At 45.2% G+C, this 21,112-nt stretch overlaps 1 long non-coding RNA gene across 1 annotated transcript; it reads right to left on the bottom strand.

Annotated features, from left to right (window-relative positions):
- Nucleotides 1-10,773: 10,773 nt before the first annotated feature.
- LOC128339646 (uncharacterized) lies at nt 10,774-20,483 on the bottom strand. The gene is made up of 2 exons (XR_008313145.1): nt 16,857-20,483; nt 10,774-15,819 (listed from the first exon to the last, which is right to left on the bottom strand). It is a non-coding gene; the product is annotated as an uncharacterized LOC128339646 (long non-coding RNA).
- Nucleotides 20,484-21,112: the final 629 nt, after the last annotated feature.

Raw genomic sequence — 21,112 nt, 5'->3', positions numbered from 1 at the left:
GGATTATGTTGCTTGGCATGGTTTAGACTGGAGTGCGGCTGGAATGATTAGTTGGCGGTTGGGACCGAGTCCAAGAACTAACAGGGCCTAAACTGTGAAAAACACATTAGTTGACCAATTTCTGCTGGCGAGTGTTATCCCTGCCCCCACAGACCATTCCAGAGTGCTCAGCCGATCCTCTGACAAAGAAATTCAGATTTTAAGGCGCAAAATACAGGCTATAAATTAAGCAGGTTTTCATATCTGTGTGTTTTTTAAAAAAATACAATTTGCTTATTTCCAAGAAAATTCATCATTAGTAAAAGTTACAACAGAATTGGAGCTAGAACATGGAAGGACACTGAAATATTGGAAGGTTGTGGATGAAAGGAACTGGACCCTGAGGGAGAAAATTAAGCTACCTTTCCTCTTGACATGCGTGCTAGTTTTATATGTGCAGGGAGGTGTTTGTTTGTTTTTAATATGGGGAATGTGTTCAGACATACATTACTCAACTTGCAGCCTGAAGCAGTGCAGTTTGGGCAAACCTTTACAACTAAATGTTATAAACTACCCCTTCAGCAAATGCTGTCATCAAATCCTTTCCCTGGAGCCTCCTGACTACCCTTGTGCATCGCATTATTTTTCCATGGGAAGCAGGAAACCATGCCAGAGACCAGCCACTTTCCCCTGCTGTCCTCTTAAAGCTCTCAGCCATGAACTGAAAGAAAAACTGCAGTAATCGGAACATTATTGATGGTGTCGCTCCCTCAGTAATAGTGTCTTCCAGATGACGAGAGAACACCAGCCTGTCCGCAGTAATGTCATGTAGACACATAAAGCTGGGATTAACTTCAAAGAGTACCAGTGCTGGGCTCTGGTGGCAGGACCGCCCTTCAAAGCATTCTTCAAACCGGTTGAAAATGTGCTAACAAGGCATGAAAAGGGGCCTACTGAGACAAAAAGAAACTACGAAGCTGGGGAAGATGGTCTGGATTATTTTCAAAGGCAGACACGCTGATGCAAGGACTGAGTGATAAAGCAGCAATACCACCTCAGGCTGTAAACTTGTCGGGTTTTCATTTCTGAATCTGACTGGCACTGGATTGAATACAGGCCCAAAGATTCAAGGTGTTGGCACAGTTCACTCAGGAAGTGGCACGTTGCCCCAGGATACAGCAAAAGAAACCGTTTTCCAGAACTGTGACATAGACTGTTGCCACTGGCAATGCTACTTTCTGATTATGAATGATGCAGGCAAATCCACCCTTCAGTTCATTGAGATGGGATCAATGTTCGATTACTCTCTCTTGCAAGGAGAGTCTAGTTCGTTGTTGAAAATCTAGGACATTTTAACAGAATTGGTTAACATCATCACCATTTATTGTACACACACGGCTGTGCCTATAAAGCTAAGGTGAGAAGTAAAATCTGCATTCTGACATTATGAGCTCTGAGTTTTCCATCATAAAATCCAGTCTAGCCAGCCAGTCCAACTAGCTGATTAGCACCCTCACTTGTCCAATTGTTGCAAATCCATTGAAAAATGACTGGGATGCAGCAATTTGAAAATGAAGCCCTGCAAACTTGGCAAAGAGGCACCTTTTAACATGGTGATTCTCTTTATTTAGCAGGGGGAGAGTAACTGGCCCTATCCACCCCCAGCACAGTACCTCCAGTGGCTCTTGCTGGTGTCTATCTTGTGTTTCTTTTTAGATTGTGAGCCCTTTGGGGACAGGGTTCCATCTTAGTTGTTTGTTATTTCTTTGTGTTAACTGCCCTGAGCCATTTTTGGAAGGGAGGTATAGAAATAGTAGTAGAAGGAGGAGGAGGAGGAGGAGGAGGTTTTTGCAAATATAGTGACCTATATTTGACCAAAGGTAATGTATCTGCCTTTCTTTTTCTTGTCCTATTAAACATATGGGGGATGGGGGATCTGGTCCATAGAGAACATAAGAACATAAGAATAGCCCTGCTAGATCAGGCCCAAGGCCCAGCTAGTCCAGCATCCTGTTTTGCACAGTGGCCCACCAGATGCCACTGGAAGCCGCAGGCAGGAGTTGAGGGCGTGCCCTCTCTCCTGCCATTACTCCCCTGCAACTGGTACTTGGAGGCATCCTGCCTTTGAGGCTGGAGGTGGCCCACAGTCCTCTGACTAGTAGCCATTGATAGACCTCTCCTCCATGAAGTTATCCAAACCCTACTTAAAGCCATCCAGGTTGTTGGCTGTCACCACATCTTGTGGCAGAGAATTCCACAAGAGGATTATGCATTGTGTGAAAAAGTACTTCCGTTTGTTGGTCCTAGATTTCCCGGCAATCAATTTCATGGGATGACCCCTGGTTCTAGTGTTATGCAAGAGGGAGAAGAATTTCTCTCTATCCACTTTCTCCACACCACGCATTATTTTATAGACCTCTATCATATCTCTCTGTAGTCATCTTTTTTCTAAACTAAAAAGCCCCAGGTGTTGTAGTCTTGCCTCATAAGAAAGGTGCTCTAGGCCCCTGATCATCTTGGTTGCCCTCTTCCGCACCTTTTCCAGTTCAACAATGTCCTTTTTTAGATGTGGTGACCAGAATTGTACACAGTACTCCAAGTGTGGTCACACCATTGTTTTGTAGAAGGGCATTATAATATTAGCCGTTTTATTTTCAATCCCCTTTCTAATGATCCCTAGCATGGAATTGGCCTTTTTCACAACAGCCGCACATTGAGTCGACGCTTTCAATGAGCTGTCCACCATGACCCCAAGATCTCTCTCCTGGTCAGTCACAGACAGCTCAGATCCCATCAGCATATACTTGAAGTGGGGGTTTTTCGTCCCAATGTGCATCACTTTACACTTGCCAACATTGAACCACATTTGCCACTTTGTTGCCCACTCCGTCAGTTTGGAGAGATCCTTTTGGAGCTCCTCACAATCCATTTTGGATTTCACTAACCAAAAGAGTTTGGTATCATCTGCAAATTTGGCCACCTTGCTGCTTACTCCTGCTTCTAGATCATTTATGAATAAATGAAAAAGCAACGGTCCCAGTACAGATCCCTGGGGGACCCCACTTCTTACAGAGGGATATGTATCTTTGTTGTTTTGGGGAAAAACCTCTCAAGAAATGCTCTTGCTAGTCTTTGAAATTCCTATTCTAATAAGGCAACAAAATCCCAACACATATCACAGCGCAGGTCAAATAGGAAGCCGCCTTATACTGGGTTAGACTATTGGTCCATCTAGCTCAGTATTGTCTAGGAAGTGGCTCTCCAAGGTTTCAGGCAGGAATATTTCCCAGTCCTACCTGGAGGTGCCAGGGACTGAACCTGGGGCCTTCTGCCTGAAAAGTAGATTGTCTACCACCCTTCCCAGAAGCAATCTTGTCCCTCAGTAATAATTATGGCTGCTATAGCCCTTATGCTAAGCTGTATGGACCACATGAGTCACCATAGCAAGCTTAGCTGTGTGGCTAGGTTGACTCTCATTCAGAGCACTGACTACTGGTTTCTTGATCCTCTTCTGTATCTGCAACCCCTGCTTAACAGTGCTTTGGGTATTTACTGAAGAGTCAGTCCTACTGGCTTACATGATGTGCAGCATTACAGAGACATAACGCTTCACTCCAGGGCTGCATTGAACTCCTAAGGCAGCCTGGATGCTGATGGGGCTGACTAAGGAGTCCACAGTAGCCCTGGGGCACAGTATTATAGCTCTGTGATGTTGCACATCATGTAAGCCACTGTTATAAAAGAGGGAAGAACTAATGAGCAGATCCCTGTAAAATGGTGGGGGAGGGGGATAATGGATGGAGGGGATGGAGGGGAAACCAAATTGGCAAAGCCAGCATTATATACAAAAGACTGTACAAGATCTTTACTGCTTATGTGGCGTGGAAGTTAAAGTGACCTCCTTAACTTACAGTCTCTACACTTTTTAAAGCACTAGTGAAAACTATAAGTGAGTTAATTCTCATCTTAAAACAAATGTGGGGTTGGTTTTTTTTTGACATTTTACTTATTTATAGAAGCACCTAGGAATAGTAGCTGAATATCTTTATTTATTCATTCACGAATAAAAATGAGCTGGTTATCTCCCACAAGCGTCAGCCATTGTAGCTGGGGATTAAGGGCGTGTGCAGACTGAGGGTTCATGGTTTGGTCTAAATTTGGACTGAACTATGAGTCTGTGGCCCGGTTCGGTCCAGCTTGGGAGAATCACAAACCGGTTCGGTGGTGCGAAGTTGGTGCTGGGTGGGGGGGGGGCAGGGTCCTGAGAGGCACCTTTAAAAATAAATAAGCATGTCTTCACTGGTGGTAATGCCACTCCATGCAGCTTTCTGGTGTGATGGTGCTCCCCCCCAGCAGCCCGTGCACAGCCCGGTGCAACTCCGGCACTGCTGCTGCACCAGGAAGCTTCCTGGAGCCTCATGACTCCAATGACATGCTTATTTACCTTTAAAAGTGCTTCTCACCCCTGGCGCCACCCTCAGATTGCAAAACTGGTTCATGATTGGCCCAAGCTGGACCGAACTGCTTCACAGACCCATGGTTCGGTTCGAACTCAGATCGAACCATTAACCCTCAGTCCACACACACCTCTACTGACGATGAAGAGAACTGGGACAACATCTGGAGTGGGACCCAAGGTTTGGGAACTCTTGTTCAAAAAAATAATTGCTCAATACTTCACAGCACAATCCTATGCATGTTTCCTACTTGGAAAACATTTCTATTGCATTCAGTGGGGTTTATACCCAAGTAAATGGGCTTAGTATTGCAACCTCAGTTTCTGATATTTGAATGTTCACGCAATTCCTTTTCAGCTCAAATGGAAATCCCAGGAACATCACTAGATATTTCCAGTATACCTGAATGGGTTTTGTGTGTTATTATATAAAAGATGGGAAATATGTGTAAGAGATCTTAACTGCAGGTTTTGATGACCTTTTGGTCCACTCCATGTTTGTGACTCTATGATATGGGGACTCCTTGAGATCACTAACTGATAACCCAGTGGAGGGATTATCTTGTATAAGCAGAAATCACTGCAGCTCAGTATTGAGTGCAAACTGAATCCAGCAGTGACCTATGGATGACTCAAAATAGTGAGCAAAGGAGTATGGTTAAAACAACCTTTCTGACCCTGTTAAGAAAGACTAAATAAATTTTATTTATTATTCATTTGATTTTTTTTTTAATTTTTATACCACCCTTCCAAAATGGCTCAGGGAAATGGCTTAATTTCTAAATTAAGGATAACACTATGGGGAGGACTGCGGCAAGCAAGCTTTTCAGTATGACATTAGGGAATGGCTCTACTGCTTCAGAGATTGCGAATTAAGTAATGATGACTTCTCAACATCTGGGTTGACATTTAGCACAGTTAAACTGTGAAATGTTAGAATGGCCCGTTGCCAGAACCTAAGGGGTATACTCGTGGGTCAAATGGGCCATAACCCAAAATTTGGCTGAAAATAAGCCAAGTCTGGCAACAGATTTCAGATTATCAGTTCAGAGCTCTTTTTAACTTGCCATGTGGTAAAGTAGGTTCCATCATACATCCGTCATAACCTTGTTCAGACATTCAGAAAAGGGGTGCGCTGTACTGATGTACAGCAGCCTGAGAGTGCACTTGTATGTCACGGGAGGCTCACCAAACCCGTGAGTGATGCGGTGAACGGGGAGGAAATTCCACCCCCCATTGCCACTCATCCCCTTGCCTTGTCGCTCATCTGTGATGGCAGATGGACCCATGATTGTGTGCGTGTCACAATCATGGGTCTGCCTGCCATCATGGAGAGGACTTTTCCCTCTTCAGACAAGCCTTGTCAGATCCGTGAGTGACAGGGCGTGGTGATGCAGTGGGGGTGGGATTTCCTCCCCTTAGCCCCACCACTCACAGGTACGGTGAACCTTCAGACTAAAATCTGGAGGAGCCTTTACCCTGGTGCTGATTCGCTGAGAAGCCTCACAGCACTGCACTGTCTATGCTTATGGCGTTTGTCTGAAGAGGTGAATGCTTTAAGCTTGATAGAGTTTGTTTCTGTGACTGTGTTAGGAAGGCTGGGTCTCATTCCTTTTAGAAATTCTTCCCATTTACTTTAAGCATAACACTGGACAGGTAACGTTGGATAATTTTTCTCCACACTTTTGTTGCTTCATGAACAATCCAGCCTTGTGTCCTTGAAGCAGCAGTTGAATGGATTTTTCAATGAAGTTACAATATTTCTGTTGTGGCTATCAGTACTAATATGATTGCTGTTATTCTTCAGCATTGATTTGGTGCTATAATACTGGACACTGCACAGAATACAGAAATGCCACAGTCTCTTGACAGTGTAGTCCATTGTCATCAGCTCCCTGTTTTGCTCTCCCAACACTATTTATACTGCTCTCTCCTTTCTTGTCTTTGGTTCCTGACTCAGGTTAACCTCTTGGCATCTTGCCTTGATTTCTGGAATCTGGCTTTAATTTCTGGTCTCCTGGCTTCTGCACTGTCTCTGGCCTGTGCCCTGAGCTGGTTTGGTTTCCCAGATTCTAATTCTGAAGACCTTTCAACTTTGGCTGGCCTCAGCAATCTCTCTCTGATAGGTGCTGACAAACAGCTTCTTTACACGGAGATTTGGCTGCTTGACTCTGTTTTACTCCTAACATCATCATCACACAGCCTTGCCAAACATCTCCTCTTAAATGGGGCTGAGCCCTGATTACGGTACATGGATTATGCCTATAAATTCCACTGAAATTCTGAAACAATGGGGTCAGGAGACACCCAATCAAGGTGCAATAACATATTTAAAGGCACAGAGTAGCTTTATATGGCCCTCTCAATGTACCATACCATTCTGCATAAAATCAGTGGAGCAAACACTGCACAAAAGAAGGCAGTTTGGAGAATAGGGTAGCCCAGCTGTGAAAACAAAGCTTTGCATTAGTTAATCCAGCTCCAGGCCTGATTCATTTAGTGATGCCAGAAATGCCTTTCTGCTCAAGCAGACACATTTTGAGCAGCCAAAAAATGTGCAGAGAAATCTCCACCACTCCTCTTAACTTTCATTTTACCCACTTAACAGATCTATAAAGAAGAATTTTAAGAGCGCAGAGCCTAAATGCCATCGGAATGAGGAGCTCTGAAAGTTCTGTGACTTTCAGTGGATGATAAGTTCTTGGCACCCACAGACACCATTTCTCTAAGCATATTGTACACTTAAGGAGGCCAGCTATGTTTTCTCAGAAATTGTTCCTTTCTTTCAGATATTATATGTCTGAAGGGCCCAGATACAAGTGTGCTGCAGACACCAGCACGAGAACATCCTCAGGTGGGCCAACAGAGATGATAGCTTTTCAGAGCCTTGTCATTACCCATAGTACAGATGCTATTTTTTGGTACCTTTTCACCATCTCTGGTCATATTGTTCTTGCCTGGTTTTTTAGCACTGTCTCTGAGATATATCCCAGAAAGTAAGAATGTGATAAAAGCAGGATCCAAGACTGCTGCACTACATGTCTTTGTTGGTGCTCACAACTCCTCTGTCCATTGAATGCCCAGAGCCCTTTTGGAGTGGATTTAAAGGTGTTTAATTCCTAGCTGTCAAAGTGTGTTAGCTGTTGAAATGTGTTTAATTTTTAGCTCTGTGAAAAGAGCAGAGAGTATTCACATATGTGGTAATGTTGCCCTTCTTTAAAAGTGGTGCAAACTTCCCATCAGGAGTGTCATTGATAGAGCCAGAATTTGGTCTTGTCTGTTTCATCATTCTCTGTTGTCTTGTACAGGCCTAGAAGGCACTGCAGTTAGGAATTCAAAAGCTGCTCTTGTCTCTCCATTACTTTTTTACAGTTATCAAGCTATGAATCAGACTAGCGCCACGTTGCTGAGAACCGGGAACTTAACAGTGCAGTGAAGCTAAAGGCGTTTGTTCTGACCCTTTATTCAGTTAGACATCATGCCAATATGAAAGCAGGTCTTTGCCCAGACATCCCTAGCTAGATTAAGGAGCTATGTGTATGGTTCCTCCTCCCAAGCCATCTACTAGGGCTGCAGGCACAGAGACCTGTTAGAAAACTGGCACCAGCATTGATTTGCAGAGCCAGAAAAGGTGGTGATGGGTGTAGTTCTCTGTGCTTCTCACCAAACAGCTGCTCAGCAAAAGGTCTACATGTAGGCAGAGTTGGATTGGGACCATGAAACAGAACTGGATCCTGTAACTCTTAGAAGTATGTAACTTTGAGATGCTTCGCTACATGAGAGTTGCTACCTGATCTGTTTTAATATTTCCTGAAAAAGATGCTTTTTAATCTCACGCTCCATGTTAATCAAATGACACTTAAATTGATATATTTTAGGATGGCTTGATACATACAAACAGAGGCGTAACTATAGGGGGGGCAGGGGGGGCACGTGCCCCGGGCGCCATCTTTTCGGGTCACATGGGGGGCGCCGCCATGACCAATTTTTTTTTTTAAAAAATATTATTTTAATACAAATTTCTCCTGCTCAGTGCAGCAGCACTGCAGCAGTCAAGGGAGCATGTCGGCGCCCCCTCCCCCACGAGCGGTCCCTTCCGCACTGCCCGCCCCCCCCCCACATTGCTTTGCTGGTGGCCAGTCAGTGGCCTAGCTTGGCAGTGGGCGCCTTTCATGCTGCTCACTGCGCCTGCCCTTGGCTGAGGCTCGCTCGCTCCGTCGCTCGCTTAGTCTGGAACAACCAGAAAGAGGCCCTCTAGTGGCTTGCCAGCCAGAGGGTCTCTAGTCAGTGACGCACACATGCGTGTCTCGTCCGGCATGCCGAGTTGCGCTGCGCATGCGTGCGGTGCGTCCGTCTTCCTCTGTTCACCTGCACGTGGTGGCACGGTCGCCGTCGCGGAGGAAAGTGTGGTTGCTGGGGCTGGGGCTGCACTGCAGCAGGCGCAGGCAGGACGACGAGGACACACACGGACACCCGCACGAAAGAAAGGATTCGGTGGCGGGTGGGTGGGGAAAAAACATATTAAAGAATCAGGCTTTTATTTAGCTGCCCAACTATGGTTCTCAGATGCCTAACAGGTGTCAATGTTTGCATTATACGCTCCTCTCTCTGTCCCAAAAGAAAGAAAAACAATCATAAAGATTCTTTGGCACTCAATCTTAAATGCATGCATGTATATGGAACTGAGAGTCAATTCCCACAGCCTGGGTAGTACAGCAGTGTGAGTTGACTCAAGCAGTGTAACATAGCTGCCTGTGCATTGTTACAAGGTGTTCCAAGAGAGTTTTACCATGAGTTCTGCTTGCTGGCATGCTCGTTTTTGCACTCTGAAAGCTTGCCTTGTGATCTCAGTTTACGCTGAAGTGCTCCTATAACAGCTCCATCTCAGAAAAACCTGCAGTGTTAGCTTTAACAAGTGCCTGTGGTATCCTGCTAAAGACACAAAGTTTGGCAAGAAAAATGGGGGAGGGGGTTATATGCCAGGACCTTTGGAGATTGTCTCTTGCTTGTGAGGAAAAACCTAAGTATAATGTGGTGTGTATCATCAATCATTGCATCATAATTCTGTTGTTTGAGATACAGGCCAGCTCCACAGGGTTGTTGCTTGTGAGGAAAAACCTAAGTATAATGTAGTGTGTATCATCATTGCATCATAATTCTGTTGTTTGAGATTCAAGCCAACTTCACAGGGTTGTTGTGAGGAAAAAACACATGTGTGTCAGTCAGATGTATGCTGGGGGGGCGGCAGCGGGGGGGGGGCGCAATTTCAGTGCTTGCCCCGGGCGCCGTTTTCCCTAGTTACGCCTCTGCATACAAATGACAAGTGGCAAAGTTTATTTTCCTGTGGGAAAGTTAGAAATTGCATCCTTTGCTTGCAACCATGTCTTCTTAAAGATGTCATAGGATAGAGATAAAGATGTCACTGAACAGAAATGAACTGCAACAGAAACCAACTCTTCAAGGACGCACTGGAGAAAGAGTAATTGTGATCAGCAGCAGTAGCAGAAAGATAACAGTTCTCTTTGTAGTGGATTCAGATGTTAGTGTGAGTATCCTCTTAGTTTTATTTCTTCCTCAGGATCCACATTATGATTGGACTTCACATCGGATTTCATTAGCAAAAGTACAGAACTTTCCATCAACCTATTCAAGGCTGCTCTGGGACCTTCTGTCAGGTGTCATTCTTAATGTTTATATGCAAAGATCTCATGCCGAATGCTTTGCCACAAATAAAAAGCTGGGAAAAGATGGCGATTGTAGAGAATCTGGCATGCTATTCATTATTATCTGGGGGTTGCTAGCCGGTGTGGTGCAGTGATTAGAGTGTTTGATTAGGAGTGGGGAGATAGAGGTTCAAATGGGTGTCTCTAGACCAGATTAGTGACTCTAGGCTGAGTCATTAATGCTCTGCCTAACCTACCTCCTAGGGTTGTTGCAAGGATGAAAAGGAAAAGAATCTTGTGCACAACTATAAACTCCATGGAGAAATAAATAAATAGAAATATTAATAATAATGGCTGACATCCAGCACAGCATTACATGCTTGTAACACTGTGCTGCAGGGCTGCTGTACCCTTCAAAGGCAGCGACAGGGCTGTGCAAAATCGGTGATTGCACTAGCAGCATCTACACAGATTTTCCCATTTGGGACAATGTGGAAATCTGTGGAAGTGCTGCTTGCACAGCCACCTATTTTGTGCAGCGCTGACGCACTGCGCAGCATTGTGGACATGTAATGCTGTGCTAGATATCTGCTATCATGTTCTCCCCCATCTTCTGGGAACAGCAAATCAGCCAGCATGACAATCTTTGTTTAGATTGAAGAACCCAATAAAAAGTTGTGGAGTATGTTAGTTTAGTTTATTTCGGCCAATGACCAGTAGTTACAACTCAGCACAACACACCACAAAATACAATATAATAATATAAGAATGTGTTATATTACAAAAGCAAAGAGTCACGCTGAGTGTGAGATCTTCACTTGTAAGGTACTTTGTCCTTAGTATAGTTTATAATTACACTTAAAATGGATAGTACTGAAGCTTAAGAACAAAGACAAACAATGTTCAGCTGCTAGGAAGAGACAGCTGGAGCTCTCCCAGACAGCTGGCTTTACCTCAGGTTTACTGAGAGGCTTTACTGTGAGTTTGTAGCTACCCCCCAAAACCGACACAAAAAGTGGATTTTCTTTACCCAGGCTACACTCTAATGTGCAATAACCCCCCCCCCCCCACACACACACGAAAAATGTGTGTGCTCACTTTTGATAGCTCGCAGGGACTTTGAAGAATATTTGGCCGATATGTCAATGTTCTGAGGAGATGCAAATTAAAAGCTGGGTGTGAAATCTTCCTGGGAAGCATGTTTTCTTCTCATCTCAGGCCCCTTATATTAAAAGTGTCCTGCTTAACCAGCGCAGGTGGTTGAAAAAAATGTATCAGCTAACCGAGCAAAGAGACAGCTTTTAAAGTGGTTATTCTCTTATATTTAGTAGGGGGAGAACAACTGGCCCTGTCCAACCCCCAGCACAGCATCCTTTCAGTGGCTGTTGCTGGTATCTACCTTAAGTTTCTTTTTATACTGTGAGCCCTTTGGGGACAGGAAACCATCTTATTTATGTATTTTTCTATGAAAAAGAGAACGTTGGTTGAAGAGCGGTATATAAATATCTGTCGTCGTATCAGCTGAACCATTCTAGATACTATAATTTGGGTTGTGGGGAAAGTGGTTAGTTGACACATGTATCAGGGTCTGCTAATTATTCGCTGCAGACCATTTTTACATCTGACACCATTGTCTATTCTCAGCTATGGGAAAATAATTTGTCAAGGTTCTGGGCAGCTTTAGAAAAGATGCTTATACCAGTACAATGAATAACGTGTCCTAGTTCCCTTGTGAGGTACGGGAAGGCTTAATATTTCGTTCATTAGACAAAAATGGGAAACGGAGGACTGCTTCCAGTGATCAAATAGCCGGGAGTGATGCTAAACAATCCAGTTCAATGGGAGTTAACACAGGGCCAGTGTTTGTGGTCACTGAGCCCATCTCTCCCTCCACTATTCCTGTACTAATCACAGTGTGAACCGAAGTTTGTTTGTTTTTGCATGCTTGCTAAGTTGTTTTCAACAGATACAGCTTGTGGCTTGGGTTTTTCCTCCAAGTTACTTTGCCATGCCTTGTCCAAGAACTGTGACTGATCGGATTTATTTACCTGAAAGTCAAATTGTCTTTCAGGCACTGGTAAACTTTGTGGCTCCTTAGATGATTTCAGCAGAGAGGCATAATGAGCTTATAAAATTGTTTCCTCCATTCGCCATTCGGATGTGGCCAGGTTCTTTGTCTCTCTAGTAAAATTCATTAATTAAGGTGTCCATTTGATACTGATGGAATAATAAAGCAGCAACTCATTACAAGCAAAGTGCAGCCATCCTTGTAACCAAGCATGGGAGCTCAACATGTCATGCGATTGGTTGTTTGACTTACGGCTCTGATTGCTTTTTGCTGCTGCTTCTTTTTTTCTTTTCTTTTTTTTTTTTTTTTTGGCCCAACCTTGGATGGAATTCTCTACCTCCAACTCTAGAAGATAATCAACTTCAGCAGGGTCCATGAGGGGAAAGGCAAATATATGGGCCAAAAGTGACAGGAAATAATGCTGATTCCCTCCCCACCACCCCTTAAGTGCAGTCTCTTGAAATTTTCTACCAGAAAACTGAGACAGTGCTTTGAGGCTGGATTTTATTTTCCCCCAGAAGTGTTCAGCCAGCGTTTTTTCATCTAGTAGATGAGAATGGTGAATAATATGCAGATTCTATAAAAAGCAGGCCCTTCCGATGAAAGGTTAACAGCTGCCCCACCATTTCTGAGAAGACAGGGGGCCAACTTTTACTGCAAGTCCTGTCCTGTTCACTTAGCTGGGGATGATTCATAGATCATTTTTAAAGAATTAAGCCACTGTAAGGTAACTTTTATTTCCCCCCCGGGGGCCCAACTACACATTATGTTAAGTGCTTCGTTGGCCCTGATGCACTTAACTTGTATTTACTAAAAGAAGCCATGGGGGAATGCAAACCCACCTTGGGACCACAGGATGGAAAGAAGGGGTTTAACCCTTTCTTGCTGCCCTGGTGCCAATCCCATTGCCCACCCCCTGCCACTTTCCTCCAGGCCCCAAAAGCAGCTGTAGGCCCCAATTTGGATTGCGACAATGTGAGGGAAACATTTAAAGCCCTCTTTCTCCCAAGCTACAGTCCTGAGGTGGATCACACTTCTCTGTGACTATTTAGTAAACAAAGATCCTTGAGGGGTATTGGGGAGACCAGATGTGCAGCCCTCTGTTGCCAGAAGGAAGGCTGCGGGTCCACAAGAAAGCTTCAGCATCCCTGTGCTGAAGACTGCTTTGTGCAGCAGATCAGGCACAGAGAGGGGGGGGGGTGATTTTTATGTCTCTCTCCTTCCTCCAAAAGCCCTTCCAAATAGTGAAACCCTGCTGTGAAACCCTCAGGAACATATTTATAGGGCTTTTGGAGGGAGGAGAGGGAGACAAAAATACCCCCCCCCACACACACACTCCTCAGCACCCAGTTTGTTGTGGGGGAAAGCCCTAAGTTCAGGCTGTTGTTCTTTGAGTAATTTTCCCACTTGCACAACAAGTGCAAGTATTGCTCTTTATTGCTCTTGCATAAATGTTACTCAACTGCATGTGTTACGTTGCACAGTATTTCAGCCAGTTCCCTGTTACTTCAGTGTCCCTGTTCCCTAATATTACCCTCTGCAGGTGCTATCCCTGGTTTCTAGAAGAGATGAAAGAATTAGTATTACTGAGTAGTATGGCTACTCAGTAATAATCTGCCAGTGCCATTCATACATCTCTCTCAATCTCTCTCTCTCTCTCTCAGCAAATGAAATCTTCCCCGCCCCCCACTTGGCTGTAGAGAATCTGGCATACTCTTCATTATTTTCAGCCCAAACCTACTAATCTGCCATCCTGATGTCTTGTGAAAAACAAGGTCATGGGAAACCCATGGGTGGAAACCTGTATCTAGCAATGTTCACATGGCTGCTGTTCTTCATGGGAACACTATCAGTGCTTGATGTTTGCCATCTGTGCCCAGGAAAAAAATATCCAAAGAAACAGGTGGTTGTGTAATCCCACCCCCTCCTCCCTCCAAATGAAGAGATAGGTGTTGATTTAAAATACATTCATCAATTTTAACACCCTTAGCTCTGAATTTCAACGTGAGCCCCTCTGTTATTGATCCATTACTTCATCTCTCTCTGAATGAACGAAGCATGCCTTCTTCATGCTTTCTAGGGCAAGCCAGGAGCAGCAATTTCATGCTCTCTAGTGCAAGCCAGGATTAAGAGATGAATAGTGACCACTTTTGCTAGTGCCACAATAATGTTTCTGTTAAAATGTTTTGGGTGGCCACACGGTGGGTGGGCCTTCTCGGTTGCTGCCCCGAGACTGAGGAATGTGCTCCCTACTGAAATGAGAATCTCCCCATCTCTGACAATTTTTAAAAAGCATTTGAAAACCCACCTCTTCACCCAAGCTTTTTCAGCTTTTTAAATTTTTAGGTTTTAATCTGTGTTTGATTTTAAATTATCTAAATTGTTTTAAGTGTTTGTGTATATTTTTATGTTATTGTTATCTGCTCAGAGATGAAAATTTGGGGCAGTGTACACATCTGATAAATAAATAAATAAAATGTGGGAAACACATAACCATGTGGATCAAATGTGTTACTTAGCACAACTCACTAATGAGCTGATCTTGCAATTATTTATTGTTCCCATTTTGTTAATAGTTCTAGTCCATTCCATCCCAAATTGCTTGGGGGCAGATGATTAGATTCAAACTATCTCTCTAGAGCAGCAGTAAGCAACCTTGGATCTCCAGCTGTTGTGAACTAAAACTCCCATCATCTTCATTCATCCATCCAATTAATCTATGAATTGATTTGATTAAATTGCAGTTATCTGCATATGAATAAATCAATTGTTCCTTCTTTTTAAAATATGATTCACACAGGTCACAGCAGGCACTATCTCAGAAGAGGTGTTTCCTCCTGTTGTCTGTCACCTGCACTTCTGTAATAGTATTTAAATCTTTTTTTAAAAAGAACTGTTCTTGGTTAATTGGGGGGGATCTTGTTAAAATAGATTTTAATAATTGTTTTTAAAAAGAATGTGTAATCAGTTAATCTAGCCCAACATGAGGCTCTAACTTGCTGGACTACAACTCTCATCATCCACAGCCACAATAAGCACCAGCTTGTAGTCCAACAGCAGCTAGAGCGTCTCAGGTTGACCAGTCCTGGACTAGACCAACCTCGGCTTTTCTTCTGCTCAGGATGAAGATGTAGAGCTGTGGTTCTTAACATGGGGTCTACCAGATGTTGGTGAACTACAATTTCCAGCATCCCCAGCCACATTCTATTGTGGGAGGGGATGCTGGGAGTCGGATGCTGGGAGTCATAACCCCACTTTCAGAACCACAGAGTTACTGGCCAGACGTGTGGCTCCTCCACCAGTGGTTCTTCTGACTGCAGACCCTTCCATTTCTCTAAGGCACTGGAATAGCATGTGTTCTTGCGCAGCTTGTATTCATTTCCATCATTTTGTGCAAAAGACTGTGCTGCTGGCTGGTGCTTTGGTATCATTCCATTTCTTAAAAAAAAAAAAATCTCACTGGAGAGTTCTGATTTGTTAATGCCATTTGCTTCCTCAGTCTTATTTGCATACTGGAGTTATCACCCTTAAATTGCAAACAGAACCAGTAGCAGATTCTACTTAACAACCCTAATGGATGCCTTTATAATACTGCTGCAAGTAGCCGGCACTGAACGTCCACTGTCTCATCAGCACAAAGGGACGCTGTCAACCTGAGAAACAAATTGCATAGAAAATTAATCCACCACTGGTAACATAACAACCGTGCCCTCACCCCTCTCTAGGAGAGGAGGGGAGAGATTCTCATTCCCAGCAACTATCAGAAACAGAAAGGCAGCAAAACTAAACCTAGAGGAGGCTTTTCAACAACAACCACACACACACTCATACAGAAGCAACAGGATGAGAGGCGAGTGTTTACTACCTCTTGGAAAGTGTTCAAGAGAGCAGCAGCAAAACATGAACACTGCTTTAAAGCCGATATTCCTCTGTGATTTTATCCACCAAGGATGATCAAAGGGAGGCTCAAGAAGCAGATGCTACCTATCTGATTTCAGATGCACATACCAAATTTGAACTGAGTAGGGGAAAATATTCCTCACCTTAATTTTGCATCTCTTCTATATATTAATCTCATCAACCATCACCTGGAAATTTTAGTACATGGCCTGGTCATCCATGATGGGTTTGGATTGTGTGACAAATTGCAAAAGACTATTCCAGCTTGCATCACATGATGTTTTGAGCAGGGTGGCAGACTTAAGACCCACCAAGGGGCAATTCCAACAGTAAGGGAATTAGGCATGTTGAACATTTTTCAATGACTGTAGCCATAAGCACATTTTCAGGTTGATATGATATATACCCACTTGCACATCTCCTACTATAAGGCTATATTTTTACAAAATCCTTAAATATTAAAGTGTGTCAAGCACAAAAAATACCTCATTAGCAGAATCAGAATTTTTGGACATCATTTCTGATTCTGTTGCTGATGTATCTTGCACATTTCAAACACTATACTATAGCAAGGTTTTGCAAAAAATATGGCCCTGTGGTAGATGTTCTCTTGCCAGTGGGTATATAAAATATCAGCTTGAAAATTTGCTTATGGCTAGAGTCATTGAAAAAGTGGTAACATGCCTGATTCCCTTACCCTTGGAATTGCCCCAAGGCAAATGCTGCCCACCAGCCATACAATGTGGCCTGCCAGGTGCTTGATACCACCAGTCTCCTTTTTACCCACAACCTCTGGAAGTCCACCATACATCATTGGAAGGGTGCATTCAGCTTTATGGGCCAGGAGTTGCAGACATCTGATCTGCAACCAGAGCCCCCTAGAAGAAAACAGAAGTTGGCTATTGCTGATTCAAACAGAAGCCACCTAACAGCCTTAGACGCGGCAGTAGCTAAATTGGGGGTCTGTGTTCTGCCTCTTTGACCCAAGCAAAGACAGAAGCTATTCACACATGCAGGCAAAACTGGGCTAAGGAAGCCCAGCCCAGTTTTGCGTGTGTCATGCCTGATCCTGGCCACACCTTGGTGGTAAACCCGTGACTGGAGCCACCCTCTTAATGGGGCACTCTCCTAACCTCGCATGGTACATTATGGGAGTTTGGGGGGCATCCCTACACCCCATCCCTCCGAGCTACTGGCAGAAGCTGGCAATCATCTGGGTGGCTGATCCAGCTGCCCAGCAACATGAAGAGGATCATCAGCAGGGGAGACAAGCTTTTCAAGGCTTCCTCCCCTTGCCCCTTCGAGCCCTTCTCATGGCTCGTGAGAAAGGGCTCCCAATCTTCTCATCCTGGTTAGGTTAATGAACTGGGAGGAAGAGTTTCCATTCTGCAGCAAAGGCCTGTGTGATCCACCCAAGGACCTGAAGCAGAGATAGTCCCCAAGTAGGGTAGTGCTTGTTTTCCTCCCCCATCAATAACCTAAGTGTATATAGACTGGACTTTTCCAGTGAGCTGTCAGCAATCAATAGGTGCATTTTTAGAAGAGGCCTGGTGTGCATTGCTGGTCTTAAGAGTCAATAGTGTGGTGGCATTCCTAGTGGCACCTGCATTGTGAAGTGGGGGGCATAGATGGAAGAGTTCACACTTAACCTGCCTCTTTCCCCTCTTCAAAAGCTCAAGAAATGGGAAAAGTGCCCTTTTGAAAGCTGTGCACTCCATCAGCTCTGTTGAACATCCTGCTTATCTCTGGCCACAAGCAGACAGGCTGATGACAGGCCTTTTCTTAACCAGTAAATAAAGAATGCTTTGTTTCACCATTCAGAAGCAGTTCAAAAGCAGACTAGAGGTACGGGGCAGGGTTCGGATAAAGCCCGACTACCCCACCCCCAGTTCTGGGCTTCCAAGCAACTCTGCATGGAAACCAGGAGTCCAAGGGTGCCATCTTCTGGGGAAAGCTTAAAAGACAGAGAGAGCTTTGTAAACAGCATTTTTCCTCCCACCCTGCACCATCTGCTCTATCAATTCTTCTGGAATATTTATGAGCGAGATGTAATCGAAGCCCAAGGACTAGACTGGAAGCAGACATCTGCCAAATTTGTAGGCCTACCCTGACACTGATCCATAAACTCTTTTTTAAATAATTGCTCTTTGCCCATACATAAGTGGAAACTTTGGGCAGTTTCACACAAGCACATACATCACTGTAGAACATGAGAAATGTCCCCATTTAAAAGCATTGCTTTGGGAGCAATATCAAGTGAGAGGGAATTTCTGGCTGACCCATAAGAGTCATTTCACATATGTGAATCATTGCTCAGTGTAGTCACTGAGTGATGATGAAGATGCAGGTGAAGATGCAGGTATATGGGCCAAGCTAGACATGATGATGCAGGAGAACAAGCCCTGCTGGATCAAAGCAAGCTGCCATCTAGTCCCCACAGTGGCCAAGCACAAACTTCTAGGAACTCTACATGCAAGACATGAAGGAAATCACACTCTGTGCTGTTTGCCCTGATCAGTGGTACCTATATGCTTTCCCCCATAAGGCAAGTGAAGGCTTCGGAGAGGCACATTAATAGGGGAAATGGTGTGTGTGTGTGTGTGGGAACATATTGAATTCCTTCCCATGCTTCCACAAAATAGCCTGGGCTCTCAGCTCTCCTGTTGCATCCCTTTGCCATTGCTTCCTACCTTTCCTCCCCAACAAAGACTCATCAAATTTAAGCTAGAACTTTTTTTAGGCAACAGTGGAGGCCCTTTTCATTTGGGTTCTCATTCAGCAGGCAGCCTGAGCCTCTGTTTAGTCTTGTTGATTTTAATGGAATAGATTTAAGTCCATGCTGAATTCCCTCCCGATAAAATCAGAGGCACCCCATGATACTTCCTTGCACAGACAACTCTGTAAATGCTTGCAGGCCTGACACCATGACCATGCTTGTGAGATAACGCACAGCCATTCATCATCCGGCCTTTCCACCCACACCACACACTCCCCCTTATGAGATGGAGTCAGGGATATGGAGGAAAGGTAGCACGGGGGAAGAAGAGGCACTCACCATGCCTGGTGTAAGAGGTTTGTATAGAAGAAAATCTCTTATGCAAACAGCAGTGGACAAGTTGGCGATGAGGGAAGTGTTCACTTCCCAAGGGACTCTCTCTCAGATCACACCAATACTGTTGTTCTCCGCAGTGTGCTGGAGGATGTAGTCCACCCCTGTTTTTGAACTGTAGCTGTGCTTTGTATTGCCTTTCCATACAGTGGAGTATTTGGAACAGAGCTTCTGACAAATCGCTTCCCAGCTCCTGCAGTTCAGCTTCCTCATTTGTAGAGCTGGCGTAATAGCCTTTGAATACATGCCATATAAATACAACATATTAGCAGGATTAACCACCTCTCAAATTGCCGTGGGATACGGCTATGATGGAACGCAGGAGACTGCTTGGGGAGCAGTTGAGGCTGCCTGCTTGGTATCTGCAATGTGCTTACCGGGAAGCAGCAAGCCTATTGGCAGCAACATTATTAAGCTTTTATCAAGTTACACCTGGTGGGCAACGGTTGTTCAGGAAAGCTCCCAACCATACAAGGGTTTACAGAAAATGAAGCAGCCAACTGGTTTTTGTACAAAACTGCCCCCAAAGAGGGAAGAATACAAGGACATTGATGTAATTAATAGCATAGAATTAAAGTGCTCAATGTCGACAGGAGCTCATCAGTGGCAAACAGTGACATGCATGAAGCAGAGGAGCTGGAGGCAGACCTCGGCTACTTTTCAGCCACTCAAGATGCAGCAGCTGTAGGGGGCAGAACGGAACCCCCTCTCATTAAAGCAGGGCTGGACTACAACTCCCACCATCCCTACCTATTGACTACTGTGGCTGCAGATGATGGAAACTGGTTCCAAAACAGGTGGAGGGTCAAAACTGTGTAGCCCTATACTAGACAAATAGAGCCTTTGATTGAATTTGATGGACAGGGTCGGACTACTTTCTCTATTTACTCTGCTAGAAGACAAGGGGGATGAGGACGAGGCTCAAAGCAGAACACCATGAATCAGAGATCAGTTTGTAAGCCAAGGCGTCCCTGCTTCAAACTTCATCTCTATTATGAACTCCTCGGGTCACCTTAGACAAGTCACTCTCTCTCAGCCCCAGTCCTCCATCTGCAACACAGGAATGCTGTTGCAAGGATTACAGAGATAATGCGCGTGAAGCACTCTGAACACTCTACTGTGTTATATAAGCACTAGTATTTTTCAGCCCGTTAAAATAACGGGTGCTAGTGGCACTGGGTGGGGGGTACCTTTAAGAGCGGCGGGAGGGTTTACTTACCCCTCCCACCGCTCTCTCGCTTGCCGCCGTAATTATCTCATTAATTGGGGCGGCAGGACACCAGCCGCCCCCCCCCATTAGGGGCCAAATCGGCCCAAATTACTGCCGCCGCCGCCCGCCCTCCCAGCTGCCCGAGTCCTAACCTTCTTCGCAGAAAAGGGAACCATAATTGGAGAAGGAGAGAGGAGCTCGCAAACAGAGCTCCTCTCTCTGCAAAGCCTCGCCCGAACTGGCGCTTTGGGCGCAAAGGACGCCTGGGAGTTCCGACGCTCTTTGGAACTCCCAGGCGTCCTTTGCGCCCAAAGCGCCAGTTCGGGCCGAGGCTTTGCAGAGAGAGGAGCTCTGTTTGCGAGCTCCTCTCTCCTTCTCCAATTATGGTTCCCTGTTCTGCGAAGGTTAGGACTCGGGCAGCTGGGAGGGTGGGTGGGCGGTCGGCGGCTCTCATGACTCTTCTTCTGGCTCTCCGTGGCGGGGCCGGATCCGCTGTCGCCGTTGCTCCTCTCCTGGCGGTCGGGCCGCTCGCGCCACGGTCGTAATTGCCTCCCTGCGGCCGGGCCAGGTGCTCTGTCGCTGCCCCTGGCAATCGAGCTGGTCACTTTTTCTGCTGCCTCTGGTCTCCCGGTTCCCCCGCTGCCGCCTTAGCCCTCCCGGGTCCCCCGCTGCCGACCAAGCCCTCCCGGTTCCCCCGCTGCTGCCCGTGTCTCTTCCGGTTCCCCCG

Source organism: Hemicordylus capensis, chromosome 1 (genome assembly GCF_027244095.1).
Source record: "Hemicordylus capensis ecotype Gifberg chromosome 1, rHemCap1.1.pri, whole genome shotgun sequence".
Taxonomy (NCBI): domain Eukaryota; kingdom Metazoa; phylum Chordata; class Lepidosauria; order Squamata; family Cordylidae; genus Hemicordylus; species Hemicordylus capensis.
Note: the sequence above shows the minus strand (reverse complement) of the source record. Positions and strands in the feature narration are given on the sequence as shown.